Genomic DNA, 23,551 nt, shown 5'->3' with positions numbered 1-23,551 from the left:
GTCGATGGTCGGGTCCAAGACCAATGCGGCTGAGCCGCCGTGTCGGATGCTAGTAGGATGATCCCTACGATCAAAGGTGATCGGACAAGCTGACCATGGGTTGAATTTGGGGGCGACTGGCTCCATCACATAGACATCCCGTAGTGCTCGCTTTCGTTCCCGCTTGGGGATATGAGTAGCATAGATCATATTGACCGTTTTCACCTGGGGGGAATTTCTTTTGACCCCCCGTGTTCGGACGCCGGGGTTCTTCGTCATCGTCGCTGTGCAGCCCCTTGTCCTTGTTTTTGACGTTTATTTTGCCTACCTGTTTGAACACCCAGCAGTCTCTATTGGTATGGCTGGCTGGCTTGTCCGGGGTGCCATGAATTTTGCACAAGCGCTCCAGTATGTGGTCCAGACTGGACGGTCCCTGATTATTTCTTTTGAACGGCTTTTTTCGCTGGCCGGACTTAGATCCGCTGAATCTGGCGTTGACTGCCGTGTCTTCAGTGCTGTCACCGTTGTTCCGTCTCTTATGTCTGTTACGCTGTGGCTTGCCGTTAGTATCGTGGCAATCCGAAGAGCCGGAATGTGGCGTGGTGCCGCTGCGGGCCAACCAGCTGTCCTCACCCGCGCAAAAGCGGGTCATTAGTGTTGTGAGAGCTGCCATGGACTTGGGTTTTTCCTAGCCGAGGTGTCGAGCAAGCCACTCGTCATGGATATTATGCTTAAAGGCCGCCAGGGCTTCAGCGTCCGGACAGTCGACTATTTGGTTCTTTTTAGTTAGGAACCGAGTCCAGAATTTCCTGGCTGACTCTCTGGGCTGTTGAGTAATGTGGCTCAGGTCATCAGCGTCCAATGGTCTCACATATGTGCCTTGGAAGTTGTCGAGGAATGCGTCTTCTAGGTTTTCCCAACTGCCAATGGAATTTGCTGGCAGGCTGTTTAACCAGTGCCGGGCTGGTCCTTTGAGCTTAAGGGGAAGATACTTGATGGCGTGTAGATCATCTTCGCGGCCCATGTGAATGTGGAGAAGGAAATCTTCGATCCATACTGCGGGGTCTGTTGTGCCATCGTACGATTTGATGTTTACGGGTTTGAACCCTTTTGGGAATTCATGATCCATCACTTCGTCAGTGAAGCAGAGGGGGTGTGCGGCGCCTCTGTGCCGGGCTATGTGGCTACGCAGCTCGAATTGGTCTGGGTTGCTGTGTTTGGCCCGGCCGGACTTGCTGGTGATGTATCCGGTGCGACGGTCATCGTCACGCGCTGGGGCGCGCCCCCGCGATCTGTAGATCGATCTTGGTTGTCTTGCTTTGTTTTCCAGAATATCTTGCAGGTCTTGCCTGTTGCCCTGGGCCATAGTGTATCGGCGTGGGGGTGCGGGCTAGTATTCGGGCTGATATCCCATTCTATCCCGGCCACGGGGTGGCCGCTCAGCCGTTTGGCGTTCATGTCCATATTCCTCCGCTGCCAGGACTTCAGTCCATCTATCTGTGAGCAGGTCTTGATCAGCTTGGAGTTACTGCTGCTTCTTCTTTAGGCTCCTCGCAGTGGCTATAAGCCTACGCTTGAAGCGCTCCTGCTCCACGAGATCCTCAGGCACGCCGAATTCGTCATCGCCGAGGCTAATCTCGTCTTCGGAGGGGGGCATGTAGTTGTCCTCCTCCGGGTATGCGGCCGTCGCCTGTTCTTCTGGGTTGACCTGCTCATCTTCCTGTTCGGCCTGCTTGAAGGCGGGCTGGTCAGGGTCATATTCTTCTTCGGCGCCATCCGGATTGCTTTCGTCTCCGGGGCCGGTATTGCTGTGGCGGGGCTTGGAGCGGCACCGACGACGCCCATGCTTTGCTTTTCTTCTCGAGGGGTTATCCTCCGGTGCCGCATCGCCATTAGTTTCCTTCGGAGTGTCCACCATATATATATCGTATGAAGAGGTGGCCGTCCACCGCCCTGTGAGTGGTGGCTCCTGTAATTCTCCTGCATCGTTGTCCATACTGTCAATGTCTTCGGAGTCGAAGTCAAGCACGTCGGTTAAATCATCGATCGTGGCAATGAAGTGGGTGGTGGGTGGGTAGCAAATTCCTTCGTCGCCTGCCTCCCACTCGAGACGGACATAGTTCGGCCGGGAGCCTCCTGACAGAGAGAGAGACTTTAATGAGTTCAGCATGTCACCAAAGGGTGAGTGTTGAAAGATGTCCACAGCGGTGAACTCCATTACCGGAGCCCAACCAGGCTCGGCGGGCTCGGGAACGCGCGGACTGGATCCTACAACCGGATACGAATCCGGGGGTCCAGAATCACAGGCTTCCTCGGAAGCGAGGCCTGTGTTCGGCTCCACCGCCGATGAGGGTACGGCCTGTGGGGGCGGGTCCATCCCTCCATCCCTAGGCAACGCAGCCTGCTCCGGATTTGAGTCCGGGGCTGCTGCAGGGGCGATATCCCGAGTGTTGTCCGACAGCAGGTCAAGGCCATGCTCGTCATGACTGTCCGACGCTCTTGGCGCGGGCCCGAACCCGTCAAAGATCAAGTCTCCGCAGATATCCGCCGTGTAGTTCAGGTTTCCGAACCTGATTTGATGGCCAGGGGCGTAACTATCGATCTGCTCCAGATGGCCAAGCGAGTTGGCCCGCAGCGCGAAGCCGCCGAACACGAAAATTTGTTCGGGAAGGAAAGTCTCACCCTGGACCATGTTGTTGACGATGATTGAAGGAGCCATCGAGCCCTACGGCGGCGTCACAGAGGAACTCTCAATGAAAGCACCAATGTCGGTGTCAAAACCGGCGGATCTCGGGTAGGGGGTCCCGATCTGTGCGTCAAGGCTGATGGTAACATGAAGCAAGGGACACGGATGTTTACCCAGGTTTGGGCCCTCTCGATGGAGGTAAAACACTACTTCCTGCTTGATTAATATTGATGATATGGGTAGTATAAGAGTAGATCTACCACAATATCGTAGAGGCTAAACCCTAAGAGCTATCCTATGATGGTATGATTGTAATTGTGATCGGCCTTCTAAGGACCAACCTCTTCGGTTTATATAGACACCGGAGAGGGCTAGGGTTTACATGGAGTCGGTTACAAGAAAGGAAACACAATATCCAGATCGCCAAGCTTTCCTTCCACGCAAAGGAGAGTCCCATCCGGACACGGGCCGAAGTCTTGAGTCTTGTATATTCACGCTTCAATAGTCCAGACGTTGTACACAGTCCGGCAGTCCGGATACCCCCTAATCCAGGACTCCCTCACGCAGCAATATATTTTTGGATATATATATATATATATATAATTTAGATATACCCCGTGGCCATAGTTTTCACCAGAGGCTTCTCTCTTGAAGATAGCATACGGTGGGTAAACAAATTACTATTGGGCGATTGATAGAAAAGCGAATAATCATGACGGTATCTAAGGCAATTATCATGTATATAGGCATCACATCAGAAACAAGTAGACCGACTCCTACATGCATCTACTATTACTCCACACGTCGACTGCCATCCAGCATGCATCTAGAGTATTAAGTTCATAAAGAACGGAGTAACGCCTTAAGCAAGATGACATGATGTACACAAAGTAAACTCTCACATGAATAAACCCCATCTTTTTATCCTTAATGTCAATGATACAAATACTTGTCATGTCCCTTTCTGTCACTGGGATTGAGCACCGCAAGATAGAACCCATCACAAATCACCTCTCCTGTTGTAAGAAAAATCAATCTAGTTGGTTAAACCAAATCAATAGATCGAAGAGAAATACAAAGCTATAATAATCATGCGTAAAAGAATTTAGAGAATAGTCAAATAATATTCATAGATAATCTGGTCATAACTCACAAGTCATCGAATCCCAACAAACACACCGCAAGAAATGATTGCATTAGATAGATCTTCAAGAACATCAAGGAGAACATTGTATTGTAGATCAAAGAGAGAGAAGAAGCCATCCAGCTACTAGCTATGGACCCATAGGTCTATGGTAAACTACTCACACATCATCGTAGGGGCTGCAAGGTTGATGTAGAACCCTTCTATGGTTGATGCCCCCTCAGGCAGAGTGCCAGAAAAGGACCCCAGATGGTATCTCTTGGGAACAGAAGCTTGTGGCGGCGAAAAAACTATTTTGGATGGCTCTCTGTTGCTTTCTCGGTTGTAGAGAATTTATAGAGGCGGTATTAGGTCAAATAGCTCAAAATGGGACTCACAAGCCACCAGGGCGGGCCCTTGTGCATTGTGCGCTACTCCTTCATCTTCTGGCCCTCTCCCGAAGCTTCCAGGGTTTCTTTTGTCGAGAAAAAATCTCCAAAAAGTTTTGTGGCATTTGGACTCTTTTTTGGTACTAAGAAAACCAAAAACAGAAAAAAATAGTAATGACACTTGGCACTAAGTTAATATGTTAGTCCAAAAAATGATATATAATTGCATAAAATTGCATATAAAACACCAAGATTGATACTATAATAGCATGGAACAATAAAAAATTATATATATGTTGGAGACGTATCAAGCATCCCCAAGCTTAATTCCTGCTTGTCCTTGAGTAGGTAAATGATAAAAACAGATTTTTTTTTTGATGTGGAATGCTACCTATCATATTCATCATGTAATCGTTTTTTGGTGGCATGAATATTGAGATCCAAATGATCCAAAGAGTCCATAGTTTCAAATACTACTGGAATCAGAGAATTTGCCGTCAGCTTATTCCTTGTCGTCAGCTTGCTGATGGCAAAGAAGGTCTCTGCCGACAGCTCACAAAAAACGGACGACAAAGAACTGGCTGACAGTAAAGACGCAGTTTGCCGTCAGCCAGCTATTTGTCGTCGGCTAGTTAAGGTAGAAGCTACTTTGCCGTTCGCTAGCCAATGGCAAAGAAGTTGGTGGGTCTAGCAGAGGGCGGCTATCCTGACAGCTCGTCCACCCACCTCTTTGCCATCCGCTAGCTGACGGTAAAGTATCTTTCTCGTCAGCTAGCAGATGGCAAACAAAAACCTACCTAACGGCGCTAACGCCCTTGCCCTACCCCTCCTCTCTCTCTCTCTTATCTCTCTGTCTCCCACCCCCTCCTCTCTCTCTCTCTCTTACCTTTATGTCTCCCACCCCCTCCTCTCTCTGTCTCCCACCCCCTTCTCTCTCTTCCCGACCGCACCCTGCCGCCGCCCCTGACCCCATGCCGCCCAGGCCCGCCGTCCACCGCCACCGACGGCCCGCCACTAAGGCCCCCGGCCCCACACCCCACTGCCCCCCCCCGGCCCACGCCCCTCTGCCCCCCCCTCGATGTCCCTCCTCTCCTGCACGCCGCCGGCTCCTCGAGCTCTCTGGTACATATAAAGTCCAACATATTTTACACAGTCCAACATAATTTTACATATATAGAGAAATTTTACACAGTCCAACATAATTTTACATATATAGAGCTATCTCGGCGTTCTCCCTCGCAGCCTCCATCGCTGCTACTACCGTCGCTTCTGATGCCCGTAGGGTGACATGCCAACCCGGAGTGTCGTCCGGATCACCGTCCTCGCGGAGGACCACTTGTTCCGGCGGTAGCTCGATGATGGGGGGAACAACCGGTGCGCGTGCGTGCATAGCCACCAGGGGTGCTGGCTGGCGGGCAGCTCCATGATGGCGCCCCCGCGAGGCTAGGTCATGCGCCGGTGACGTGGCATGAAGGCGGCCGCTCGCGCCAGTGAGGTCGGCGGTGACGATAGGCGCCGCCAGCCGAAAGGCGGCAATAACATCGTCGTAGACCTTGCCTTTCCAGAAGGCATGACAGCCAATGCTGTTGTGGCAGCCGTTGATGTGGGTCCGGAGCTCTTCCGTCATCGTGTTGGGGCCTAGTGTCACGTAGCCGTCAATGCTGATCTTCCACTGCTGGGGAAGATGGCAGCCCGGTGGCACGAGGAGGCCGTACCGGCATAGCTTCGCCATCTCCGGATTGCCGAGGCTCGATGGCCAAGCGCTCGGGGCGTCATCGTCGCTGTCGGTGCTGCTGCTCCCGCGTTGGTAGGACATCGCCGGCGCTGCACTTGTTTTCTCGTCGGCGGCAGGGGAGTGAGGTCGGGTGTGGGGGTCGGCACCGGGACAGGGTCTTATAGCCGTCCGTGCGACTGGAGGTTGGCGGCCTGTTGGGAAATGTAGCATGCAATTTCAAAAAAAATCCTATGTTCATGCAAGATCTATTTAGGAGATAGCAACAAGAAGGGGAGAGTGTGTCCACGTACCCTCGTAGACCGAAAGCGAAAGCGTTAACTTAACACGATTGATGTAGTCGAACGTCTTCTCGAATCAACCGATCAAGTACCGAACGTATGACACCTCCGAGTTCTGCACATGTTCAGCTCGATGACGTCCCTCGAACTCTTGATCGAGTAGAGGTATGAAGAAGATGAGTTCCGTCAGCACGACGGCGTGGTGACGGTAATGGTGATGTGATCCATGCAGGGCTTCACCTAAGCACTATGACAATATGACATGAGGAGTAAATGGTGGAGGGGGGCACCGCACACGGCTAAGACAATTGGTGTGCTTTGGGGTGCCCCCTGCCCCCGTATATAAAGGAGGAGAGGGGAGAGGGCCGGCTAGGGCGCGCCCCCAAGGGGGGAGTCCTACTAGGACTCTCAGTCCAACTCGGACCCCCTTCCTTTTTGGAGGGGGGAAAGGGGGAAGGGGCAGAGAGAGAGAGAGGGAGAAGGAAAGAGGGAGTCGCGCCCCCTCCCCTAGTCCAATTCGGACTCCCATGGAGGGGGCACCTCCTGTGGCCTGCCTCTTCCTCTCCCATATGGCCCATGAGGCCCATTAACTTTCCTCGGGGGAGGGGGGGTCCGGTAACCCCTCGGTACTCCGAAAAATCCCCAAAACACTCTGGAACCATTCCGGTGTCCGAATACAATCCTCCAATATATCAATCTTTACCTCTCGACCATTTCGAGACTCCTTGTCATGTCTGTGATCACATCCGAGACTCCGAACAACCTTCGGTCACCAAAACACATAACTCATATAATACTTAACGTCATCGAACTTTAAGCGCGCGGACCCTACGGGTTCGAGAACTATGTAGACATGACCGAGAAACATCTCCGGTCAATAACCACTAGCAGAACCTGGATGCTCATATTGGTTCCCACATATTCTATGAAGATCTTTGTCGGTCGAACCACAATCTCAACATATGTTATTCCCTTTGTCATCGGTATGTTACTTGCCGGAGTTTCGATCGTCGGTATCTTCATACCTAGTTCAATCTCGTTAGCGGCAAGTCCCTTTAATTGTTCCATAGTGCATCATCTTGTAACTAACTAATTAGTCACATTGCTTGCAAGGCTTCATATGATGTGCATTACCGAGAGGGCCCAGAGATACCTCTCCGATACTTGGAGTGACAAATCCTAATCTTGATCTATGCCAACCCAACAAACACCTTTGGAGATACCTGTAGAGCATCTTTATAACACCCAGTTACATTGTGATGTTTGATAGAACACAAGGCGTTCCTCCGATGTCCGGGAGTAGCATAATCTCATAGTCGGAGGAATATATAATTGACACGAAGAAAGCAGTAGCAATAAAACCGAGTGATTATTATGCTAAGATAACGGATGGGTCTTGTCCATCACATCATTCCACTAATGATGTGATACCATTTATCAAATGACAACTCATGTCCATGGCTAGGAAACTTGACCATCTTTGATCAACGAGCTAGTCTAGTAGAGGCATACTAGGGACACAGTGTTTTGTCTATGTATTCACACATGTATCAAGTTTCCGGTTAATACAATTCTAGCATGAATAATAAACATTTATCATGAATAAGAAAATATGAAATAACAACTTTATTATTCCCTCCAGGGCATATTTCCTTCAGTCTCCCACTTGCACTAGAGTCAATAATCTAGATTACAATGTAATGAATCTAACATCCATGGAGTCTTGGTGCTGATCAAGTTTTGCTCGTGGAAGAGGCTTAGTCAACGGGTCTGCCACTTTTAGATCCGTATGTATTTTGCAAATCTCTATGTCTCCCTCGACCAAATCTCGAATGGAGTTGAAGCGTCTCTTGATGTGTTCGGTCTTTTTATGGAATCTGGATTCCTTCGCTAAGGCAATTGCTCTAGTATTGTCATAAAAGATTTTCGTTGGACCCGATGCACTAGGTATTACACCAAGATCGGATATGAACTCCTTCATCCAGACTCCTTCGTTTGCTGCTTCTGAAGCAACTATGTACTCCGCTTCACACATAGATCCCTCCATGACACTCTGATTGGAACTGCACCAACTGATAGCTCCACCATTCAATATAAATATGTATCCCGATTGTGACTTAGAGTCATCTAGATCGGTGTCAAAGCTAGCATTGACGTAACCACTTACGACAAGCTCTTTGTCACCTCCATAAACGAGAAAAATGTCCCTAGTCCTTTTCAGGTACTTCAGGATGTTCTTGACCGTTGTCCAGTGATCCACTCCTGGATTTCTTTGGTACCTCCCTACTAAACTAATAGCAAGGCACACATCAGGTCTGGTACACAGCATAGCATAGATGATAGAACCTATGGCTGAGGCATAGGGAATGACTTTCATTTTCTCTCTATCTTCTAAAGTGGTCGGGCATTGAGTCTGACTCAATTTCACACCTTGTAACACAGGCAAGAACCCTTTCTTTGATTGGTCCATTTTGAACTTCTTCAAAACTTTATCAAGGTAAGTGCTTTGTGGAAGTCCTATCAAACGTCTTGATCTATCTCTATAGATCTTGATGCCCAATATATAAGCAGCTTCACCAAGGTCTTTCATTGAAAAACTCTTATTCAAGTATCCTTTTATGCTATTCAGAAACTCTACATCATTTCCAATCAAGAATATGTCATCCACATATAATATTAGAAATGAGCTCCCACTCACTTTCTTGTAAATACAGGTCTCTCCAAAATTCTTTATAAAACCATATGCTTTGATCACCTCATCAAAGTGTATATTCCAACTCCGAGATGCTTGTACCAGTCCATAAATGGATCCCTGGAGCTTGCACACTTTGTTAGCACCTTTAGGATCGACAAAACCTTTTGGTTGCATTGTATAGAACTCTTCTTTAAGAAATCCTTTAAGGAATGCAGTTTTGACATCCATTTGCCAGATTTCACAATCATAAAATGCGGCAATTGCTAACATGATTTGGATAGACTTAAGCATCGCTACGGATGAGAAAGTCTCATCGTAGTCAACTCCTTGAACTTGTCGAAAACCTTTTGCAACAAGTCGAGCTTTATAGACAGCAACATTACCATCAGCGTCAGACTTCTTCTTGAAGATTCATCTATTCTCTATGGGTCGCCGATCATCGGGCAAATCCACCAAAGTCCACACTTTGTTCTCATACATGGATCCTATCTCAGATTTCATGGCCTCAAGCCATTTATCGGAATCTGGGCTCATCATAGCTTCTTCATAGTTCTTAGGTTCGTCATGGTGAAGTAACATGACCTCCAGAACAGGATTTCTGTACCACTCTGGTGCGTATCGCGCTCTGCCTGACCTACGAGGTTTTGTAGCAACTTGATCTATAGTTTCATGATCTTTATCATTAGCTTCCTCTCCAGTTGGTGTAGGCATCACGGGAACAGATTTCTTGGATGAGCTACTTTCCAAATTGAGAACAGGTACAATTACCTCATCAAGTTCTACTTTCCTCCCACTCACTTCTTTCAACATAAACTCCTTCTCTAGAAAGGTTCCGTTCTTAGTAACAAAGATTTTGCCTTCGGACTTGTGGTAGAAGGTGTACCCAATTGTTTCCTTAGGGTATCCTATGAAGATGCACTTCTCCGATCTGGGTTCGAGCTTATCAGGCTGAAGCCTTTTGACATAGGTATCACATCCCCAAACTTTAAGAAACGACAGCTTAGGTTTGCTGCCAAACCACAGTTCATAAGGTGTTGTCTCAACGAATTTTGACGGTGCCCTGTTTAAAGTGAATGCAGTTGTCTCCAATGCATAACCCCAGAACGATAGTGGTAAATTAGTAAGATTCATCATAGATCGCACCAAATCCAATAAAGTGCGATTATGACGTTCGAACACACCATTACGCTATGGTGTTCCAGGTGGCGTGAGCTGTGAAACTATTCCACATTGTTTTAAATGAAGGCCAAACTCGTAACTCAAATATTCTCCTCCACGATCAGATCATAGAAAGTTTATTTTCTTGTTAAGATGATTCTCCGCTCCACTCTGAAATTCTTGGAACTTTACAAATGTTTTCGACTTGTGTTTCATTAAGTAGATATACCCATATCTGCTCAAATCATCTATGAAGGTTAGAAAATAACGATACCCGCCACGAGCATCAACACTCACTGGACCGCATACATCGGTATGTATTATTTCCAATAAGTCACTAGCTCGTTCCATTGTTCCGGAGAATGGAGTTTTAGTCATCTTGCCCATAGGGCACGGTTCGGAAGTATCAAATGATTCATAATCAAGTGATTCCAAAAGTCCATCTTTATGGAGTTTCTTCATGTGCTTTATACTGATATGACCCAAATGGAAGTGCCACAAATAAGTGGCACTATCATTATCAACTTTGCATCTTTTGGCATCAATACTATGAATATGTGTATCATCACGATCAAGATTCAACAGAAATAGAACACTCTTCAAGGGTGCATGACCATAAAAGATATTACTCATATAAATAGAACAACCATTATTCTCTGATTTAAATGAATAACCATATCACACTAAACAAGATCCAAATATAATATTCATGCTCAACACTGGCACCAAATAAGAATTATTCAGGTCTAAAACTAATCCTGAGGGTAGATGTAGAGGTAGTGTGCCAAGGGTGATCACATCAACCTTGGAACCATTTTCGACGTGCATCGTCACCTCTTCCTTAGCCAATCTTTGTTTAATCCGTAGTCTCTGCTTTGAGTTACAAGTATGAGCAACTGAATCGGTATCAAATACCCAGGCACTACTACGACAATTAGTAAGGTACACATCAATAACATGTATATCAAATATACATTTCCTCACTTTGCGATCCTTCTTATCTGCCAAATACTTGGGGCAGTTCCGCTTCCAGTGACCAATCCCTCTGCAGTAGAAGCACTCAGTTTCAGGCTTGGGTCCAGCTTTGGGTTCTTCCTGGGAGTGACAACTTGCTTGTCATTCTTCTTGAAGTTCCCCTTCTTTTTACCCTTGCCCTTCTTATTGAAAGTAGTGGTTTTGTTAACCATCAAAAATTGATGCTCCTTCTTGATTTCTACCTCCGCAGCCTTTAGCATTGCAAAGAGCTTGGGAATAGTCTTTTCCATCCCTTGCATATTGTAGTTCATCATGAAGCCTTTGTAGCTTGCTGGCAGTGATTGAAGAACTATGTCGATGACACAATCATCTGGAAGATTAACTCCCAGCTGAGTCAAGATTATGGTACCCAAACATTCTGAGTATGTGCTCAATGACAGAACTGTTCTCCTCCATCTTGCAGCTATAGAACTTGTTGGAGACTTTATATCTCTCAACTCGGGCATTTGCTCGAAATATTAACTTTAACTCCTAGAACATCTCATATGGTCCATGACGTTAAAACATCTTTGAAGTCCCGATTCTAAGTTGTAAAGCATGGCACACTGAACTAACGAGTAGTCATCAGATCGAGCTTGCCAGGTGTTCACAACGTCAGCTTCTGCTCCTATAGCAGGCCTTGCACCCAGTGGTGCATCAAGGACATAATTCTTCGGTGCAGCAATGAGGATAATCCTCAAGTTACAGACCCAGTCCGTGTAGTTGCTACCATCATCTTTCAACTTAGCTTTCTCTAGGAACGCATTAAAATCCAAGGGAACGGTAGCACGGGCCATTGATCTACAACATAGATATGCAAAAACTATCAGGACTAAGTTCATGATAAATTAAGTTCAATTAGTCATATTACTTAAGAACTCCCACTTAGATAGACATCCCTCTAGTCATCTAAATGATACGTGATCCAAATCAACTAAACATGTCCGATCATCACGTGAGATGGAGTAGTCTTCAATGGTGAACATCACTATGTTGATCATATCTACTATATGATTTACATTCGACCTTTCATTCTCCAGTGTTCCGAGGCCATATCTGTATATGCTAGGCTCGTCAAGTCTAACCCGAGTATTCCGCGTGTGCAAAACTGGCTTGCACTCGTTGTATTTGAATGTAGAGCTTATCACACCCGATCATCACATGGTGTCTCAACACGAAGAACTTTCGCAATGGAGCATCATGCCTTGACCATATCACATCATGCCTTGACCATATCACATCATGCCTTGACCATGTCACATCACAGCATGCCCTGCAAAAACAGTTAGACGTCCTCTACTTTGTTTGTTGCAAGTTTTATGTGGCTGCTACGGGCTTCTAGCATGAACCGTACATACCTACGGCACAAAAACCACAACGGTGATTTATCAAGTTTGCTGTTTTAACCTTCATAAGGACCGACCGCAGTCAAATTCGATTCAACTAAAGTTGGAGAAACAGTGAAGCGACCCGACCTCAGACGGTCAAGTCTCTGTGCTTAGGTGTCATCCCTGGATCGGTATGCTGACACACACAGTACCCGAGGATTTATAACAGAGGTAAATCACATGTATAAAATAACGTAAATATCATTACCTCAATCCAAATAGCGGAAGTAACAAGGTTGTGGATTCCCATCAACACCAACGGCAAAGTTGAGTATAGGAAATCGTAACCCTAACGTATCACTTACTCGTCGTAAGATCCTGCAACATGAGACGTTGCAGCCACAGAGGGTCAGTACATTGAATGTACTGGCAAATTCACACCATAGAGCAATGATGAATAAAGGCTATCACTACATGCATATATGGCTGGTGGAAAAAGCTCTAAGGTTATAATGTTTTTGCAAAAAGCCAATTTTTCCCTACTGCAAAGGAATCAGTTTTAATTTAACTATCATGTTGGTTGAAACATCATTTGAGAAGGTAACCCCAACTCAATGATCCCAATTAAAAAATATTGAGAAGGTAAACCCCCTCTCAATCCCAAATTAAAGTCATTAACAACCCAACAATATTAATTAAGAGTGTTGAGATACATGTGAATACTCAAGTACTAGATACTCAGAATTGTCCATAACCGAGGACACGGCTAACCATGATTAGTTTGTACACTCTGCAGAGGTTTGCGCACTTTTCCCCGCAAGACTAGATCGCCTCCGTTGGATTTCTCACACTACATGGTGTTTGAGAAACGGATGACCGAGACACAGTCTTTCAGAAACATTAACTCTCTACTCCGGGCAGACCATACCAAACCTACAAACCAACTACCTGCTGATCCACCTCTTCAAGAGCTTCACGTAACTTACTCAACTATGCTAGAGCCCATAATAGCTTGCGGCTGCACATGGAAGTTTCTAGCATGAATAGACTCAGTTCCCTTTGAGCCTGGGTGGCGATCCATAGGAGAATCACACAGTAACCTCGGGATTTCCAAAAATAAAACAGGCAATCACTGGTAACCCCAGGTGCCTCAATCCACCCAGATGTGTATTAAAGTTGCCACCTTAAGTAAACCATTAATTAACAATCTCACATATGTCATGGATATCACTCAAACCCAATCCACGTCTACGAGCATAGCATGGCAATATAAGCATAACGTAGAAGTAACTCCCAAGGGTTTGAAAATAAACAGGGCAATAGGTTCTACCTCAGCAACTACTTCCCAATACCCACATATTGTCAACTCCTAACCATGCAATGTTTAAGGGTTGAAACTAATGCATAAAAACTGGGTATGAAAAGGGATATGACCAAAGTGTGAACTTGCCTGCAATGTTGATGAAGATGATTTGCACTCAACTCCAGATAGTTCTATTCGTCACACTCCGGTCAATCTATCGAGAGCAAGCAATAGTAACCACACATAAGCAATCACTCAAAAGATCGGAAAGAACGAAGAGTATGATTCGGAAAACATCAAAACCAAGCAAATAACTCTTGCAACATAAAACAATTCCTAACAGTACCAAAATTATGTGAATTTGGCCTTATCAGAAAGTTTAGGTCAAGAGCTTCGAAATGCAAAAAGAATCAACTCAAACGGAGTTATAAAACTTAAGTTATGATCAAACGAAGTTCAAATTCAAATCTGATCTAATTCAAATTTTAAACTTTCAAAAACATGTTTGAGTTGGATTACTGGATAGATGGGATCATAACGAAGAAGTGGGCGTTGGTTTCATTGAATTTGGACAAGCGAGTAAAAAGTGGTGAATGTTTGAAAACTAGGGGCTAATCTGTAAATAAATATATTCACAGATAGGTCCCTGACGTAATTTAAACAGAAAAAGAAAAAGAATAAATAGTGAACGTTCGCTACGAAAACCTAACGAACGAAAACGTTCGCTGAAACTACCTAAACAGAAAACATTCATTACATAACTAAACTAAATAAATAAATAATAAAATGGGTTTTTTTAAACAAAACCGAACCTTAAAAATAAAACCGGACCAGACCGGAAGAAAACCGGCGGTTGGATCAGGATCGGACGCCGGCGAGTCGGCAAGTCCGGGCGGCGGTGGCGGTTTGGATCGGCTCCGGCGAGGCTGCCGATTCCGGCGAGCGGGGCGAGGCGAGATGGCGGCTCCGGCACGGAACGTCGGTGAGGGGCGAGGGCAGCGCGGGGACCGGCGCGGTGGCGCGGGCGAGCGGCTGCGGCGGCAAGATGCGCGCAGCGGTGGCGGCGAGATGCAGCGACGGGCAGGCGGCGGCTGCGGGAGAGGGAGGGCGGCGGCGGATCGGGATCCAGGGGGCCCCGGTGCGGCTTAAATAGAGGGGGGCGATGGACTTCGGGAGGCGTGCCCGGATCGGAGTCCGGCGGCGGCGGCGACGTACAGGAGCCGGTCTCCTGCCGGAGGTTGGTGGCGACGCGACGCGGGCTGGGCCGCGACCTGGCTGGCTAGCTGGGCCGGCCCAGTCGGGGAGGGAAACATTTTTTTTTAATAAAAACATTTTTTTTCAGAGAACTAAAATAATAAAACAAAATAACTAATAATAATATTATATAGGCATATAATATATCAAAATTTTCAGAAAAAGATTTCCTACAAGTTGAACATTTTTGTAAGATCAAATAAAATACACACAAATTTAAATAAAGCAATGAGTGCTCCTGCTCTACTAAAATCCAATAAAAATCATTTTAAAAATACCAAAATGAATTCAAATTTATTTCTCTCCAATTTTCTATTGTAGGGAATTATGTTACCCTATTTTCCATATATTTTATTTTTGGAGAAAAATAATTTGAATAAAACTCCAAATTGAAAATAAATTCAAAAGAGCTTTGAATTTAATTCTTTGAAACTCCCAACTCATATTTCATATGTTTTGAAGAAGTCATTTTATCTTCGCTCGTGAAAATCATTGAGTTGCATAAAGTTCCTGGGTTGGAAATATTTTCCAAATGAAATTCAAGTATTTTCAACACCCCTTGTCATTTAAATAAATGGAAGAAGTCATGTCATCTTCTCTCCAGGGTTTTGTGATGAAAAGAATTTGAATTCACGGAGATCATAAAAGCAAGATGAAAGTTTGGGAAAGTCCTTTTATTCCCTCTCATTTAACTTTCAAAAGTTTCGAATCACTCAATTTCACACAAGCAATCAAACAATCAATCAAAACTATCTATCTACTTATAACATTCCAAAATTTAGAATTTTGGGATGTTACAAACCTACCACCCTTAAAATGAATCTCGTCCTCGAGATTCGGAGAGGCTAGCAAGAAATAGGTTAGGGTAGGGGTCTTCACAATCCAGCGTTCGTCTTCGGGGTCTCGGGTGCTACCACCCTTAGAAGCATGGTTACGGTCTCATCAATACTCATATACTCCATCTTTATTGCTGATAGTGTCGGTCTTCTTAGATCTCGGGAAAATTCCTTCTCTGCGCTCTTCTGGTAGTGGCATAACCTTTTTCTTCAATTCTTCGGTCCTTTCACCTTGGTAAGGTTATTCCGAGACTGGGTCTTCTTAGCTGACGGGTCTGGCACCAATACTCAACAACTATCGATATCTCCTGATGGTCAACAATTTATGGTTTCTCCTGCAGAAAATCGGTCAGGGTTGAACCTCACCGTATGACCTACGATTGGCAACAACTGCCTTGTACAAGGGAAGAATGCTTATACCATTCTAAGGTTCAAACAAGGTTTTGATCGTCGTCTCTCTAATATAGGTAAGTCACTCAGATTTACCATCCCATATAGCAAGGCGAATAATAAGAAAAAGTCGGTATGGTGATCAATCCATCCCGCACCCAAATCATTATCTGGTATATGGTTTAGCGAATCTCGCATTCTAACACTCGGTCATCCTCACAAGCATTGCAGAATTTCTCTTGTCAACGAACTAGGTTCGGATAAATCCATAGATTCTGCAAGTTAAACAAACAACTATCGGTCCTTCACCACTCTCAGGTTTTGCGTAAACTCCTATAAGTTCGTCTGTCGATAAAATGGTAACTCCTTCCAGGGTTTTTCCTTCAGCAAGAATGTGCTTGCTTCTTGGCAGGTCCTGGGGCCTGTGGGTTATGGCCCATCTCATCACTTTATAAACCTTGAACTCATCATCGCGGGCAACTTATCGTTATTCCAACATTCAACTTCCAGCTTCCTTAAATCCATCCAATTGTACTGTCTTCCTTCCTTCTATTGGCACCAAACTAGGACATGATTACTCAGACTCATCATGGAATTTCCATTGATCCATATTTCCAACATCATACCTCCTTTATATCCAATAATACTTCTTTCCTTCATGCTCTTGGGGGTATCCAACATATCGAGACAAAACTCATACTTATTTTGTCCGAAATCCACTCCGTGGAATATCATTATCCTATCCAGGGGTCATATCTCCTCAGAAGGTACTACCACCCTTAAAATGCTCCAATCTTCCATAGACCATATTTCTCATATCCTCGAAAATGGTCACAATCTTTCTTCATAGGGTAACAACTCATAAAATCCAAATCAATACCAACGATGCAAACTTTATTGATTCTCCAACGATTACAATCTCTTGCTTTTCCATTACATGCCTCAACTCAACACCTCAATATAGAAGAATTGTTCCCACTACTACTACTACATTTCTTTTGTTGCTAACTCAACTATTTAGCACAAGTCTCCTTCTTCTTGGAACAATCCATGGCAAGGTGCCCTGCTTCATTATAATGAAAACATATCACTTCTGACAATTCTCGTGGTTTCCTTGTGATCATATAGCCTCCTTGGGTCCTCGGCTTCCTTTTTGGGCAATAGTTGAGGTAGTGCCCTGACTCCTTGCACCTGTAGCAGGTGATATGACTCCGGTCCTTCCTGGAATCCAATCTACTTCTCTTTCTGGATTTTTCCGTTCCAATCAGGGCTTCTATTTCCTGTGGTTCGTACTCTACTTCCTCTGTCGGGAATTCTACTAGATCTCCATTCAAACAATCTTGGGAGATGTGTCCTTCTTCTCCACATGAATAGCATGACTTGGTGCAGGCTTTAATTTTGTTTCCTTTGTGTGTGCCCTTGGCATCTTCCTTGATCACCGGTTCTTCTAAAATTTCCATGAGGGCTCCTTTCATTGCTTCTTTCTTCTGTTGGATGGTTCTCTGTACCATAGGGTAAATGTGACACTGAGAAGGGTAGTGGGTAGTTCCTTCACACAAGAAACAAGTAATCTGCCTATTTGGGCATTCTTTTGCTGGGTGACTTCCTTCACAATTAGGTCATTCATCCTTGTGCTCCTTATGGTTGTGTCCTATTTCTCCACAAAGCTTGCATGCACAGAGTTTCTTCATATCATTTCCATGAGGCTTCATCTTCTGGGACACAAGCCGAGACTGTAGCAAGGTCAACTTAAATTCTCCCCAAGTTGTTACTCCTTGCCATCCATTGATGGTTTGGTACATCCTCCACCAAGTAGCAGCAACTCTTACAAAGCACTGAAGAGCATGCTGGGTTATATCCTTTATGGCTATAGTGTCATTCTCCATATGTTCCTCCATGTTCTGAATCCATCGGTCCGTTTCCAATTGACTCATTAGTCCAGATAATATGAGCTCATCTTCATTCATCCTCTATTGGGTCCATGTGTTTTGGGGTGGGATAAGAGAGATAGAGAGGGATACACACAACACAAACAAAAGTTTTGAAAAGACAGGTTTTATTGTGGCTGTCGGAAAAACAACAAACAAATGACAGCTCACAATCGTCGCATCTAACGTAAATATCTAACAGGGGTTGGGTCTTCTAATGGTCTATAGATCTCAATGTCATCAAGCTCTTCAAGTCTTGGTCATGTCTCCGATGGCTCCTTCTGATCATGCTTGTCCTTTCTCAAATTCTTTTGCCAAATCATCTCTGTTGACGCGAAGTTTCTCCTACGTCCTTTAATATTCTGGAGCTGCTTTCCAAACTTCTGGGTTTTAACATCCTTGGCATGAACCATGGTACTACTGTTTCTTCAGTTCCTGACGAATCTCCGGTATCTCGAGGTTTTGCTCCTCCATCTTGGCTACTCTCATCTTCAGGGTCCTGAGTTCTTCATGAAATACTTCCTTGTCAAAATATTGTTTTTGTAGGTCCATCTGAACTTCTTGATGTAACACTCCAGATCCTGGTGATACACCAGCTAAGGTTAAAGCTACATCCTTTGTTGATGGGTGCTCCTTCAGCTTTCTACCATCCAATTCTTTCGAAGAATGCATGCTTAACTCAGCTCGGTGACAATAGCATAAGCGGGCGATAACATCATGGATAGCCATGTTTCTTCCCTTGTCATTGCCATGAGCTATCATTCATAATTGATATCTCCTGTCTTAGGGTTTTCCTTGACGAAAACTTCGAGTTCTAATGCCCCATGTTTAGGTCTTTCTCCGATACACCTTTATCTCGGGTATTGACAGCTTCCATAGTCTGTCAAGTTCCATAATTGTAGCCTTCCTTGGTCATACTAATCTGCAAATTCTACAGAGCCTTCGAATTCTCAGTCTTCAACCGTTGTAGTTTCCATCAGTGTAATGCACGGTAAATATCCTCTTCATTCCGAATGGTCTTGGTTGTCCGATATCTTGTACTTCTTGTAGTGGTCTCATCAGTCGAATCTTCGAGGGGTCAAAAGGGGAAAAGGGGTATAGTCTCACTAAAGGGAATATTTGAATAAGCTCAGAAGAGAAGAGAGGTAAAAGATCTTTTGAAAAGAAAGTTGTAGAGAAAAAATCTTTCCTATGGGCTTGCCAGTTTCTAGGGTCACGTCCTACACTCAACATGTGCTTTGATACCATCTTGAAGCGACCCGACCTCAGACGGTCAAGTCTCTATGCTTAGGTGTCATCCCTGGATCGGTATGCTGACACACACAGTACCCGAGGATTTATAACAGAGGTAAATCACATGTATAAAATAACGTAAATATCATTACCTAAATCCAAATAGCGGAAGTAACAAGGTTGTGGATTACCATCAACACCAACGGCAAAGTTGAGTATAGGAAATCGTAACCCTAACGTATCACTTACTCGTCGTAAGATCCTGCAACATGAGACGTTGCAGCCACAGAGGGTCAGTACATTGAATGTACTGGCAAATTCACGCCATAGAGCAATGATGAATAAAGGCTATCACTACATGCATATATGGCTGGTGGAAAAGCTCTAAGGTTATAATGTTTTTGCGAAAAGCCAATTTTTCCCTACTGCAAAGGAATCAGTTTTAATTTAACTATCATGTTGGTTGAAACATCATTTGAGAAGGTAACCCCAACTCAATGATCCCAATTAAAAAATATTGAGAAGGTAAACCCCCTCTCAATCCCAAATTAAAGTCATTAACAACCCAACAATATTAATTAAGAGTGTTGAGATACATGTGAATACTCAAGTACTAGATACTCAGAATTGTCCATAACCGAGGACACGGCTAACCATGATTAGTTTGTACACTCTGCAGAGGTTTGCGCACTTTTCCCCGCAAGACTAGATCGCCTCCGTTGGATTTCTTGCACTACATGGTGTTTGAGAAACGGATGACCGAGACACAGTCTTTCAGAAACATTAACTCTCTACTCCGGGCAGACCATACCAAACCTACAAACCAACTACCTGCTGATCCACCTCTTCAAGAGCTTCATGTAACTTACTCAACTATGCTAGAGCCCATAATAGCTTGCGGCTGCACACGGAAGTTTCTAGCATGAATAGACTCAGTTTCCTTTGAGCCTGGGTGGCGGTCCATAGGAGAATCACACGGTAACCCCGGGATTTCCAAAAATAAAACAGGCAATCACTGGTAACCCCATGTGCCTCAGTCCACCCAGATGTGTATTAAAGTTACCACCTTAAGTAAACCATTAATTAACAATCTCACATCTGTCATGGATATCACTCAAACCCAATCCACGTCTACGAGCATAGCATGGCAATATAAGCATAACATAGAAGTAACTCCCAAGGGTTTGAAAATAAACAGGGCAATAGGTTCTACCTCAGCAACTACTTCCCAATACCCACGTATTGTCAACTCCTAACCATGCAATGTTTAAGGGTTGAAACTAATGCATAAAAACTGAGTATGAAAAGGGATATGATCAAAGTGTGAACTTGCCTGCAATGTTGATGAAGATGATTCGCACTCAGCTCCTGATAGTTCTATTCGTCACACTCCGGTCAATCTATCGTGAGCAAGCAATAGTAACCACACATAAGCAATCACTCAAAAGATCGGAAAGAACGAAGAGTACGATTCGGAAAACATCAAAACCAAGCAAATAACTCTTGCATCATAAAACAATTCCTAACAGTACAAAAATTATGTGAATTTGGCCTTATCAGAAAGTTTAGGTCAAGAGCTTCGAAATGCAAAAAGAATCAACTCAAACGGAGTTATAAAACTTAAGTTATGATCAAACGAAGTTCAAATTCAAATCTGATCTAATTCAAATTTTAAACTTTCAAAAACATGTTTGAGTTGGATTACTGGATAGAGGGGATCATAACGAAGAAGTGGGCGTTGGTTTCATTGAATTTGGACAAGCGAGTAAAAAGTGGTGAACGTTTGAAAACTAGGGGCTAATCTGTAAATAAATATATTCACAGATAGGTCCCTGGCGTAATTTAAACAGAAAAAGAAAAAGAATAAATAGTGAACGTTCGCTACGAAAACCTAACGAACAAAAACGTTCGCTGAAACTACCTAAACAGAAAACGTTCATTACATAACTAAACTAAATAAATAAATAATAAAACGGGTTTTTTTAACCAAAACCGAACCTTAAAAATAAAACCGGACCGGACCGAAAGAAAACCGGCGGTTGGATCAGGATCGGACGCCGGCGAGTCGGCGAGTCCGGGCGGCGGTGGCGGTTTGGATCGGCTCCGGCGAGGCTGCGGATTCCGGCGAGCGGGGCGAGGCGAGATGGCGGCTCCGACGCGGAACGTCGGTGAGGGGCGAGGGCAGCGCGGGGACCGGCACGGTGGCGTGGGCGAGCGGCTGCGGCGGCAAGATGCGCGCGGCGGTGGCGGCGAGATGCAGCGACGGGCAGGCGGCGGCTGCGGGAGAGGGAGGGCGGCGGCGGATCGGGATCCAGGGGGCCCCGGTGCGGCTTAAATAGAGGGGGGCGATGGACTTCGGGAGGCGTGCCCGGATCGGAGTCCGACGGCGGAGGCGACGTACAGGAGCCGGTCTCCTGCCGGAGGTCGGTGGCGGCGCGACGCGGGCTGGGTCGCGACCGGCTGGCTAGTTGGGCCGGCCCAGTCGGGGAGGGAAACATTTTTTTTAATAAAAACAATTTTTTTCAGAGAACTAAAAGAATAAACAAAATAACTAATAATAATATTATATAGGCATATAATATATCAAAATTTTCAGAAAAAGATTTCCTACAAGTTGAACATTTTTGTAAGATCAAATAAAATACACACAAATTTAAATAAAGCAATGAGTGCTCCTGCTCTACTAAAATCCAATAAAAATCATTTTAAAAATACCAAAATGAATTCAAATTTATTTCTCTCCAATTTTCTATTGTAGGGAATCATGTTACCCTATTTTCCATATATTTTATTTTTGGAGAAAAATAATTTGAATAAAACTCCAAATTGAAAATAAATTCAAAAGAGCTTTGAATTTAATTCTTTGAAACTCCCAACTCATATTTCATATGTTTTGAAGAAGTCATTTTATCTTCGCTCGTGAAAATCATTGAGTTGCATAAAGTTCCTGGGTTGGAAATATTTTCCAAATGAAATTCAAGTATTTTCAACACCCCTTGTCATTTAAATAAATGGAAGAAGTCATGTCATCTTCTCTCCAGGGTTTTGTGATGAAAAGAATTTGAATTCACGGAGATCATAAAAGCAAGATGAAAGTTTGGGAAAGTCCTTTTATTCCCTCTCATTTAACTTTCAAAAGTTTCGAATCACTCAATTTCACACAAGCAATCAAACAATCAATCAAAACTATCTATCTGTTTATAACATTCCAAAATTTAGAATTTTGGGATGTTACAAACAGACACCCGCTAGCCACTTTTATCTAAAACTAGCTGCATGTCTGTCAGTGGAACTGATGTCATGAATGTGGTCATGTAAGGTTGGTCCGGGCCGCTTCATCCAACAATACCGCCGAATCAAAATAAGACATTGGTGGTAAGCAGTATGACAATCACCGCCCAAAACTCTTTGTGTTCTACTCGTGCATATCATCTATGCATAGACCTGGCTCGGAGACCACTGTTGGGAAATGTAGCATGCAATTTCAAAAAAATTCCTATGCTCACGCAAGATCTATCTAGGAGATAGAAACGAGGGGGGGAGAGTGTATCCACGTACCCTCGTAGACCGAAAGCGGAAGCGTTAACTTAACGCAATTGATGTAGTTGAACGTCTTCTCAAATCTACCGATCAAGTACCGAACGTACGACCCCTCCGAGTTCTGCACACGTTCAGCTTGATGACTCCCTCGAACTCTTGATCTAGTAGTGGTACAAAGGAGATGAGTTCCATCAGCACGACAGTGTGGTGACGGTAATGGTGATGTGATACGCACAGGGCTTCGCCTAAGCACTACGACAATATGACTGGAGGAGTATACGGTGGAGGGGGGCACCGCACACGGCTAAGACAATTGATGTGCTTTGGGGTGCCCCCTGCCCCCGAATATAAAGGAGGGGAGGGGAGATGGCCGACCAAGGCTCGCCCCCAAGGGGGGAGTCCTACTAGGACTCCCAGTCCAATTTGGACCCCCCTTCCTTTCCGAAGGGGGAAAAGGGGGAAGGGAGAGAAGGAGAAGGAAAGAGGGAGTCGTGCCCCCTCCGCTAGTCCAATTCGGACACTAATGGGGGGGCGCCACCTCATGTGGCCTACCTCCTCTTCTCCCCTATGGCCCATGAGGCCCATTAACTTTCCCGGGGGGTTCCGGTAACCCCTCGGTACTCTGAAAAATCCCTGAAACACTCCAGAACCATTCCGATGTCCAAATATAACCTTCCAATAT

The sequence above is a fragment of the Triticum aestivum genome, chromosome 2B, assembly GCF_018294505.1.
Source record: "Triticum aestivum cultivar Chinese Spring chromosome 2B, IWGSC CS RefSeq v2.1, whole genome shotgun sequence".
Taxonomy (NCBI): Eukaryota; Viridiplantae; Streptophyta; class Magnoliopsida; order Poales; family Poaceae; genus Triticum; species Triticum aestivum.
Note: the sequence above shows the minus strand (reverse complement) of the source record.